This window comes from Aotus nancymaae, unplaced genomic scaffold (assembly GCF_030222135.1).
Source record: "Aotus nancymaae isolate 86718 unplaced genomic scaffold, 86718_ANA_hifiasm-v0.15.2.pri h1tg000032l_0, whole genome shotgun sequence".
NCBI lineage: Eukaryota > Metazoa > Chordata > Mammalia > Primates > Aotidae > Aotus > Aotus nancymaae.
Window position 1 is genome coordinate 8,946,794 of NW_026988445.1, and position 11,970 is coordinate 8,958,763.

An 11,970-nucleotide genomic window follows, 5' to 3' on the forward strand; every position below is an offset into this window, starting at 1 on the left:
CACAAAGTTAGAGTGTGCAAGCTGACTGAGGCTGGGCAGAGGGGCTCATGCCTGTAATCCCAGCACTTTGGGAGGCCAAAGTGGGAGGATGGCTTGAGCCCAGGAGTTTGAGACCAGCCCAAACGATATAATGGGAACTTCTCTCTACAAAAAAATTTTAAAATGTGCTGGGTGTGGTGGCGCATGCCTGCAGTCCTGGCTATGGCCACTTGGGAGGATAAGGCAGAAGGATTGGTTGAGCTCAGGAGTGGGAGGTTGAGACTGCAGTGAGCTATGATTGCACCACTACTCTCCAGCCTGAGTGACAGAGTGAGAGTCTACCTCTAAAAAAGAAAAAAAAGAAAACCGACTGAGGTGAACGGGCAAAGCCGATAATTCTGACACCTGACCACACCTGGGTCTTCTGCACGATGGACCTGCTCACCCGTAGCCTCCCAGGCAAGCACCCACCTTAGAAGGACTATCAAGTCAACATGCTTTTTACCAAAAGCTGTGCATTTTTTACTTTGATTTTATAAAAGAGGTCAGTAATCGCTGAAATCTGGCTGAGCTCTGAGGTGAACTTCTGAGCTAAGAGGTACATGTGATTGTTTTCTGGTTGGTGAGTTACTACAATTTGTTTTCTGCGCACTTGGCATGAGCTGAAGAATTATATCAGTTATCCAGAGAACCTGAGCCGTCACCTTCCCCAACAAGTCCAGTTGATGTTGAAACTACAGATAGATGGAGACAAAGTGAAGTGTTCAGCAAGCAGCATTACTAATGGGACCTGGGGGGCCCACGGGACGGTGAGTGTACATGGGATTTAGGAAACCACGTGGACATTGGCTCTCTGGGTATAGCCAATAGGTAGGGAGCAATCAGAAACCCAAGGTTGGGTTTGGTGGCTGTTGGTAGGTATTTATGATTAATGGCAAGTGAACGCCTTAGTCCTGAATTTCTAACCACTTGTAAGAACAAACACCACTTCTCCATGCCTGATCAGTGCCAAAGGCCACACTTCAGGCAGTATCCCTCATTCTCCATGGACAGGCTCTGCAGGGCAGCTCCCAGATGGAAGGGAGTACCCAGAAACCCTCCTCACTGGGCAGGCCTGCCATTCTGTCACACTGTGAGGAGATTCTTGTTTGAAGAGAGAAGTTCCAGTGACCTCTAGAATCTCAGAGTGGTTGCCAAGCTTTCTGTCAGTGAGATTTAAAGGCCATTTACTTGTGTTTATTTTATACTTAATGAGTTGGTTAATGCCAGAGACAAAGCTGATGTCCCATTTATTTTGGATACTGAGCATTTGCACACTATTCCACTTAAAATGTAGGATCGGGAATGTAGGCCAGCCCAGACTTTCAGATCTTACAACAGCGGATGACGGATGTTTGGGGTCAGGACAAAGTATCTACCCTCGGTGGGCGTCTCCTTCTGTGCAGGGCAGTGGAGAGTCACAAACTCAGAGCTGAAGGTCTTGAAAAGGACAATGTGGGCCAGGCTCCAGAAGGGCTGCCTAAAGGCTTGCTTTTGCAGCTATTCCACAGAAAATGTTAGAAACTTGCAACCCAAAGACCAGAGCAGCAACTTACACATACGAAGGCAGAAAGAAGTCAGGGTGGGCTGGTGGAATTCAGGCAGTTGTCCTACAAGGAGACATATTCCTGCTTTCCTTCTCCCTTTACTGATATTAGGGTGGGGTGAGGAGATGAGCTTGTGGAGGTCTGCCAATTTGGTAAGAGAGCATGGGGAGGTCAGGTAAACTACACTAGCCAAATGGGACTTTGGAAGACCATCTATGAGGCTGTCACCAGCAGTGATGGTGAGCTGAAACTCCAGGCAAGTGCTCTGGGCATTCTGAGGGTGTAACAAATTAAAGCAACCCATAATGGTAGAGAACAGATACATTAAAGTCCCTTGAAAGTGACAGAGTGGCTCTCAGACCAGACGTTGATTATAGGTGTAATCGGAGTGTTGATACCACACCCTAACACTGAATTTCCCAATGTCTTATTGGTCCATGGAATTCTGAAAGTTTGCCTTTAGGGATGCTCCTAAAAAGAATTCCATGGACCAGTAAGTTTGGAAAGTCCTGCTTGCCTCATTTCTCTTTAAAAGCAGAAGGCTCTGGAGAGACCTGCATGAAATATCTGTGTTTAATGCCACCCTTCCAAAAGGTCTGTTTTTGACTGTCTTTTGACAAATACTCCTCTGATCCCCAGACAGAGAGTCAGCCAGCCAAGGAATCCCAATTAGAAAGAGAAGTCCACTCATGGGAAGACTGAAGAAGTTAAAAGTGTCCCCACGTGAAGGAGACCTCTCTTGGGATGCTTCCTCTTGTCCTCTCCCTTGTCGCTTCTGCTGGGGTGAAAGGATGGAACTGGGACTTGACAGGTTAAAGGAGGTGTGGGGAAGTGTCTCTAAGTGTTGTGGGCCTTAGGGAGAAGCACCTCTTTCTTTGGGATCATTTTCCAAATGTGCATTCCTGGATATCCAATAATGGATCAGGGTGAGGGAAGGTAACCCAGACTCTCTCTAGTCCCACCCTTACAGCAATACCTGTGATGTAAGTTACAACAATACCCGTGATGAAAGCGCTCCAGAATGTGTCATGCGGCAGGGAGGCATGCCCTGTTTCTCTTTCGCCGGCTTTTCCTTTCTATTGCAACCCCTCTCATCTACTGTTGCCTCCCATCCTATAAAGCAGAATTACCTCAGGGGTCCTATGGCCCTGACCCTACCTACTTCTGCACAAAGCACTACTGTGCTTTGCTATCTGTGAGAACAGACATTGTTTGCTTCACTACTTTCTTTGAAATGGGTGAATGAGTTATGATAATACCCAAAGTTACCCAATTTCAAGCAAGAGGAAGACTCTGGCTTGGTACCACGAATGTTCTTAGTATTGGGACAATAGAAAAGTGCCTGAGGCATCCCTTGGTCTGCTCCGACCACACTCTCTTCAAAGGAAGAAGCTCGGCCACAGCTCTGACTATAACCCCTCTCTCCCTCCAAACACAGCTGAGGATTGGGTGGTGGAGCACCTGCTCGCGTGTTCTGTGGCCTGGCTGAGAGAGAAGAGTTGCCTTAATTACATTATTATTCTTCCTGGACAGGCTGTAGGTTGTGTAGGGTAACAAAAAGGACTGAGAAGTGACTTCCCATTCAGCTTCCTCCAAGGCCATTTTTGATGGGAAGGTCAAGTTCACTCACATTTGGCTATTTGTTGACCAATCTAATGCATTCACCCTTGGTGGTCCTCAGTCATGCTCCTTTACCTTCGCAGAGCATTCTAGACTGCTCTTCCTCTTACCTTTTTTGTGAAATCCACAACCCTAGTCCCTCGTCTTCACTGGCGTCTCTTATGCCCTCTACCAATTCCTGACCTGGTATTGATTGGTCCATCTCCAATCCTGGTGGAACCCTGTGGGAACTAAGTCGAGTCTAACTTCTGTCTCCCTGCTTAGAATTTACTGGGAGTACTGTAAATAAAGTATTGTTGTCATAATTATTTCTGATTAGCATTTTTACACCTAATAAAGTCTCAGAGAGATTGAGCTCACTGGGTCTAGGGGAGGGGCACCTCCCACATGACTTGCCCAGCAATTAAAGCCGCTTGTTAGTCCAAGGCCTGGGACGGCCAAGGACAGCTGGAGAGCTCTTCGTTGCAGGCAGCTCTGGTTAACATCAACCAGGAAAGCTCTTTGTAAACACATGAATAATTGATCGTCCAGCGCTCACATAGCTACCGCGGATCTGAGCCCGTATGACTCATTTGCGAGCCATTCCTGTCGTCTGGATGCCATAACATTGGAGGAATGATGATGGTTTCTTGGAGGTTCTTCTGTGGCCAGAGTTGTCAAGACCAAGGCTGTAATGGTTTGTTATGATGACCTTTGTTATTCCATTAGGCTCAATTGCTTTAAAAAATGATGTGTGCATACTTTAGGAACGTTTTTACCCTTTATGTTGACCTGACATCATAGTTTATATTACAAAATGTATTAATGACAGAGGAGTGTTTTCATGTCCCAAGGACAAATTTTAACAACCATAATCTGCCCTTAGTCATCATAAATATAAATGTATTGGTCAAACAGATCTCGTTAATGTGGCCAAGATAAATGCAAGTCTATATTTTAAGGCAGTCGAAGTCCAAGAGAATATATTTAGAGCTTTTTGTGGGGCTAAGAGATCTTGTATATGTGCTATCAAAAGGCTGAGAAAATTAACATGCTCCCCCCTCTGATTTTGCGTTGGACAGATATAAATGCCTTGGGGATGTCGAGTAAGATTATTCACATAGTTTCTGGACACCATTAATGCCTGATGGGGTGAATCTTAGTTCTTAAAGCCATATTCTTCTCGTTACGCTCACAGGGCTTTTGAAAAGAGAAACAAAATAAAGATTTCAAGTCTTAGCAATGTGCTGCCCAGCCAACATTTTTCTGAGTTATACTGTGTCTTAAATTTCTAATTATACCATTCTCCCCATTCCCCAATAGCTTGCTTCCTGTGGGACAAGCCCCTTTTCCGCAGATGTATGTTTGACATTTTGCATCATTCCAGTTGGCAAGCCACATGTTGTCAGACAGTGTTCTGGGCATGATCTGGAGGACAGGGTAAGTGCTTTGTTTTCTCTCTGTTATGCCACTCTCACAAGTTTGGGTCATTATTCGTGGTGTCCACATTTTAAGCTTCTTAGGGAGAAAATAAATCCTTGTTTAAGAAACACCTTATAATAGTGTTTTTATTTTGAGCCATGAAAATGCATTTAAAGCAGTAATGTCTCAAATGCTACTGTCAGAGCAGACTGTTTACAGAAATGAGTTTATTTCCCCCAGATATGTGGGAAAAAAAAAAAAGAAAACCACATAGTGCCGTAATTAGCCTCTCCAAAGATTACATCACCTGGCAATAAATGAAGAGTACTTCAATTAAAACCATTTACTCTTTTTCCCTTTGAAGAATCTTCTAAAGCAATTTTCTCTTCTGAATCTGCTGTCGTTTTTGGCAACACCAAGTACTGGGCTTTAGGAATGAGTTTTTCCTGGATAAATTATCTGGGACTGGGGACTGGATTATTTTCTAAATTCTTGCCGTGATCATCTGCTGTGTTGGTTGAACTTCTTGAGCAATTTAAAAAGTGAGTACATACACCCATGTTCATAGCAGCATCATTTACAATAGCAAAAAAAAAAAAAAAAAGGAAACAGCCCATGTCCACTGACAGATGAATGGATAAACAAAATGGAGCCTATACATACAATGGAATATTATGCAGCTTTGAAAAAGAATGAAATTCTGACACATGCTATAACATCGATGAACCTGAGGAAATTATGCTTAGTGAAATAAGCCAGTCATATACGGAAATACTGTATGATTCCACTAATATAAGATACTTAGAGCAGTCAAACTCATAGAAGCAGAAAGTAGAGTGCTAGTTGCCAGTGGTTGGGGAATGGAGAATGAGGAGTTGTTGTTTCATGGGTATAGAGTTTCAGTTTTGCAAAATGGAAAGAGTTCTAGAGATTGTTTTCAAAACGAAGTGAATGTGCTTAATACTCCTGAATTGTACACTTTAAAAAAAATGATTATGGTGGTCAAGGCAAGAAGATCACTTGAGGCCCGGAGTTCAAGACCAGCCTGGGCAACATAGTGAGACCCTGTGTCTACAAAAAATGAAAATATTAGCCAGGCATGGTGGTGCATGCCTTTAGCCCTAGCTGCCTGGAAGTCTGAGGTGAGCAGACAGCTTGAGCCAAGGAGTTCATGGTTACAGTAAGCTATTGATCACACCACTACATTCCTGCCTGGGTGGTAGAGTGAGGTCCTGTCTTTAAAAGAATAAAAAAAGGGGTTATGGTGGTATATTTTATGTAATATATATTTTACCACAATTTAAAAAAATTTATAAAGGTGCAACTCTTCAGAGACTTGGAGTTACATTAATCCAAACTCTGAAGTCCGTTCCTGGAAAGGCATCCTGGGCTGCTGCTGCTGAAGGAATACCAGCCCCATGCAGCCCATTCAGAACTCTTCTTGCTGACACCAAAAAGAATATGAAATTGCAATTTAATGCTCTTGAACTTGAGAGTGAGATAACTTAAGACTTTAATTTCTCATTTTGCCTTTTTTGGTCCTTAACTTGGAATTTAATTTTGGACTCGAGACTCCTTGGTAACTTGATGTTGAGGAGGTTTATGTTCAAATCTAGAGCATCTTATTGTCATTTGATTGTCGGGTTACCTTTGTGATATCACTTGATTTTGCTGCACAGTTTCTGATAGGTTATGTTGGTCAGTGTGATGTCTGGATATAATCTGAGATGGAAAATGGAAAAGGATCTGCAATTTTTATCTTGACTACAGAAAGGCCTTGAAGAACACAATGTACTGTACTGGCCCATCTCAGAACCTCATGGGGCAAAAACACACAGTACCCTTCTAGGAAGATGTACATGGAAGTGACTAGAGATGGGGGTAGGAGTTGATTCCCTCTGTGAAGATGCTATCCCTATTATATATGTAAACCTATATATGACTATAGGCGTAATGTTTAACATAATGGGCTCAAAGAACAAAAAATTGAGGAATTTAGGGATAGAGATAACTTAGCTATAATAAATGTGTTATAATCACACTTATGTGTCCCAATAAAGAGACATCCCTTAGCCCTTAGTCCTGGCCCCTCTATGCCTCCTCACACTCTCCTGCTTGGGGGAGATCTGACTGGTAAATTTAGAAGTAGTGAGTTTGAGCTCTGCTCTTTCTCCTTCTCTTTTCTACTTGGGCTCTTGCTGCCTTCAAGGTGCTGGGACCCTGGTCCATTTGGTCCAAATGGTGATTTTGGCAGAAAAGACCCTTCCCTAGTTGGGAGATGCCTGCAGTTTCCCAGTTCTGCCTAAGGCTGGGGAGATAAACTCAATATTAGGATTCAGTATCATTGATAAAAGCTAGGTAGGCTGGAGGATGTAGTTGAGGAATACAAAAGCAGTGGAATTTCTATCAGAAATAAAGCAGATATTTTGATCTCAAAACAAAACAAAATAAAACTAAAACCCACAAACAAAACCCAGCAGGATCACATTCTAAGTGTATTTTGCATTTGTAAAGTGCTATAAAGCCCACAGTGCACCTTCATCCACTCTATGCGATGAGATCTTGCTGACGACCCGGTGAGGTAGGATGAATGTGAAGGTCTTTGGTAAGCTGCTTCTGTATCATCATCACTCTTCTCCTGAATGCGTAACGCATGTCACTGAGCTTTGGGGAGGTTAACTTGTCCACATTGTAGGTGATGGGCTAGAATTAGAACTCAAGGCTTGTGCTTTCCGGCAATGCTAAAAAATAAGTTGGCAAGAATGAATTCAAAGAGTGGTAGTGCCTTCATCTGGAAACTGGTTTGATCCTACAATCTTGTTTTGAAACAATTGCTTATGAGTTAATGAAAGGATCTTTAAGACTGGTGTGTGTATTTGATCACCTGTGAACCATGGGTAAAGTAGGTTCCTGTGTCAGATTCTCAGATATCTTGATTTAGTAGTTCTGCAATGGAACCCAGAAATTCTCATTTTTGTAAAGACTCTAAGCTGTTCTAAACTTTTACTTGAGTTTCTGTAGACCAAGTTTCCATCACCTCTACTCACCCCACATTAATGTTGACATTCTTTTTAGTGGTGTGTAAAGAAATACCAGAGTAACAAGTTCTGGCTTTCTGAGATAAATGGAACCCATTAGAATACTTCATGGCTAAGCATGGATGTGCTCATTTTGGGTGATGGGGTCACACTGATCCAAACATACCTCCCCCAGCCCTCAGGGGACCACAGCCCCACTTTTGGGTGCAGCAGAGGACCGTGTATGCCCTGAAAGGGAGCAAAGCTCTGAAGGCACCAAACCTGCAATCTGAGCCTCCATGAAACAGTCAATGACCACATCATTAACAAATCCTGAATTCATCAGTCAAGCAGAGGCAACGTTTAGGACTTAACACTTGTGCACAAATCATGTAACAAATGACCATGTGAGCATGTATGTGTGGGGAGTAAATTAGAAAGCATGTTTTGTAAGAAAATTTAATTTCCTTACAAAAATCAATTAGTGCCTTTTAGTGAATCAACAAATAAGGTCGTCCCAAATACAGCCTTAGCAATTTTAAAAGCAAGAGAGCCAATGGTAAAATCATTCTTTCTTTTCTTTTCTCTTTTCTTTTCTTCCCTTCCTTCCTTCCTTCCTTCCTTCCTTCCTTCCTTCCCTCCCTCCCTCCCTCCCTCCTTCCTTCCTTCCTCTTTCTTTCGTTCTTTCTTTCTAAAAAAAAGACAAGGTAAAGATTGGGAATGTTGATGAACCTGGCCCTTCTCTAAGCTCAGTGGGAGTCTGTGTGCCAACTGGTTTTTCTCTCTTCCTCCCTCCCAGCCAAGCTTCAGAGGAAACTCTTTTCATGTGAAATGGAAGGGATGAATTTCAAGCTCCATTGAGAGCTTTAAAACCTTAAATTCTTCTTGAAAATAACCTGCCTCTCAGGAATCCTAGGTCCAAAGAATTGTAAAGCTTTCCCTTAAGCTGTGGAATGGCTCCATTACTAACTGTGATTACTTAAGTCTCAGAATAGAAGGATGTAATAAATCTGACAGTATTTGTTCTGGTTTGCAACGAAGCAAAACTGTATAATATTAAATCAGATGTTGTTATAAACATATGAAATGGCACATTTTTTTCCACCTTGGGGCATTGTGGCACGAAGCATGCCCCCCAGAATATTTTTGCATTCTTGGATATCGGCTCTGGTTTCTGCTAGATTTCCTTCTTTCTGAGCACAGATGGCTAAATAAGATTGCTTCTCTTTAGCCATCTGTGTATTCCCTGTGAATTAGCAGGGCTGAGGAGATATATTCTCCTTCCTTTGTGTGCTCTCCTCTATGGGGTGGATCTGGAGACTCGAGCAGACTGTGTGGGTGTCTGTGTGTCTGTGTGTGTGTGGGTGGAGGAATGAATGGCGTTCTAGTACCCTGGAATGTTTGGGTTGGAAGGGCTATTAGATACAAGCTAGTTAACCAACATCCTCATTACCCAGATCATATTTTTAAGCTTAGGTCCAAATGTATGTGAGAAAAAATGCTGGAAAGATCTGGAGGTTGGAAGGGGTTTTGAAAGGGCAGTGAATTCATCCTTTGCCTTCACTCCTCTTCCCACCTGAGTCCTCAACAAAAGGGATATTTCCCCTCCTTTTAAAGACTTCCTGAGAAAGGGAGTCTTCATGGACTCCCCAATAAACACCAGGCAGCATAAGGGAGGGGGCTCTGGCGGTGACGGAGTTGGGACACTCGGGCGCATGGTAGCAGAGGCGCAAGGGTGTGACCATTCTAGATGGATCTTCCACAAGGCCCTGGTGGAAGGGACCAACTGCATCTCCTAAAACTGCCAGGGCAGCTTCCCATGATGCTGGGCTGAGTTCAGATTTCTAGATTTGGCTGGTGCAAGCTCCTGGTATGCTAGAGAATTGCTGATGAAACAGAAGGGTTGTCAGGCCATGGGACACACTTGCCGCTGTCCCCAGGGGTCACCCTGCCTGGCCTTGTATGCTGACAGTCATGACCCTTTGGACGTCTGGATGTTTGTCTCTGGGTAAGTGGCTGTGTGGCAATTTAGTTTTCCACCTTTAGTTTCCGTTTGCTGTACCACGAGCAAAGAACCACAAAGAAGTCCTAACGTACCTAGTGCTAAAAAGTGATCATCCTTGCCCTTGTTTTAGAACTTACGGACTTTTTTTTCTGTAGCTTCCAAATATATTTTTTATAATTAAGGAAGTAAATTTATATTAAATTTCTTTTCTGAGACAAGGTCTCACTCTGTCACCCAGGCTGGAGTGCTGTGGTGCAACCTCAGCTCACTGCAACCTCCACCTCCAGGGTTCAAGCCATCCTCCCACCTCAGCCTCCTGAGTAGCTGGGACCCAGCCCTGCCTGGCTAAATTTCGTATTTTTTGCAGAGCTGAGGTTTTGGTATGTTGCCCAGGCTGTTCTTGAACTCCTGCCTTGGTCTCCCAAAATGCTGTGGGATTACAGGTATGAACCACTACGCCCAGCCTATATTAAAATTGATATTAATTTTTCAATTAATGCTTTTGTTAATTAAAATTGATAAATTTTATATTAAAACTATAGCCTAGAATCTTTACATATGTAAGAATCACCTTTTAAAAAGGTGATTTAGGATATTGATAGCGTCTTATGAATTGGTTAGAACTGCACTGTCTGACACGATAACCATTAACCATGGTTGTTGAGTGCTTGACACATGTCAGTACAAATTAAGATGTGCTGTGTATGTAAAATACACACCTAATTTCAAAGACTCAGTACAAGTGAAAATGTAAGCTATCTTAGTAATTTTTTTTTTTTAATAATGATTACATGTGAAATGATAATTGTATAATATTGGGTTAAAAAAGCATTAGAATTAATTTCATCTGTCTCTTTTCACCTCTTAATGTGGTTACTAAAAAATTTTAAATTACATAGGTGAGTGTCGTGTAAAAAAGAGAAGGTTGGACGGGTGTGGAGGTCTGTAATCCCAGCACATTGGGAGGCCAACGTGGGTGGATCACCTGAGGTCAGGAGTTCAAGACCAGCCTGGCCAACATGGTGAAACCCCGTCTCAACTAAAAATACAAAAAATTTAGGTAGGCGTTGTAGCAGGCGCCTATAAGCCCAGCTACTTCGGGAGGCTGAGGCAGGAGATTTGCTTGAACCCAGGCGGTGGAGGTTGCAGTGAGCCGAGATCGCACCATTGCCCTCCAGCCTGGGTGACAGAGCAAAGCTCTGTCTAAAAAAGAGGAAGAGAAGGTTAGCATTCCCCTTGACAAGGATGGAAGAGGCCTGTGTAACACTCATATAACTTGGGCATTGCCACCTGCTTTGTGGCATTAACCATGGTTTTGAGGATGGAAAATGATTGTGTAGTTGGTACTGGGTTTCCTTTTGTGATGATTAAATTGTTCTGGAACCAGATAGTGGTGTCGGTTACACAATATTGTGAAGGTACTACATGCCGTGAATAGTAAATGTTATGTTATGTGTCTTTTACTGCAGTAAAAACTTACATATGTCTCACATTATATTTCTATTGTGCAATGGGTGTTTGAAATAAAGAGTTAGAGGGTGTGGTTTTGCTTACAATAATGTCTCTAGAATGGGGAAGAAATGGAAAGAGACAATGATGGGAGGAAGACTGTGGGAAGGGGTTGGAATTCTTTTCCCTCTCCCTTTGGTAAAAATATGAGCATATATTTAAATTTCCTGCCTTCTTTGCAGGCTGTCCCTGGGGGCCCCGACCTCTTGCAGCTCCTGCCTCTTGACAATGCCTTCATCTTGTTGATCTCATCTCACTTTCGTCCACACTTGGCCGGCTGCCCACCACTGTGTTTCTCTCTGAGATAATTCTGTCTCTATGATTCCTCCGGTTTATGTGGTGTTAAGGGTTAGGGATCTTGACAGTTATAAGTAACATAGAACACCCAAGACAGGCTCCACAAACCTCCCCAACTTCACGCATTATTGATGAAGAAAAAGGAAAGTCCTTTCTGTGCATTTCTGGAATCAGCTTCTGAAAAGTGACCCCCAGGAGGCAAACCCAATGTGTGGTGCTCCAAGTCGGGACGGTGGTTACGCTGGGTGGGAAGGAGGTGGGCAGTGATGAGGCCGAGGTGCAGACCAGGACTTCTGGCCGTGGGAAATACTCTGTTATTGAGCTGGTGCAGATGACACGTGTTTGTCCACTTTGTGAAAATGTATTGAGCTCTGACTTGTGTACTTGTCTGAATGTGCATTACACCTCAGTAGGAAGTTAAAAAACAAAGAACACATCACCCTGTAAGGCACATAATTTTTTGAGTGAAAAGGCTAGCAGCCTGGGGTGAGTGAATGTGCTGGGGCGGGGACATTTTCTGTGAGAATGGCCATCAAGTGTCCCATTCCTGTGGGTA

General features: G+C 43.2%; 1 pseudogene; it reads left to right on the plus strand.

Moving 5' to 3' along the window:
* Positions 1-10,809: 10,809 nt before the first annotated feature.
* On the plus strand, positions 10,810-10,927 carry LOC135277658 (U6atac minor spliceosomal RNA; annotated as a pseudogene).
* Positions 10,928-11,970: the final 1,043 nt, after the last annotated feature.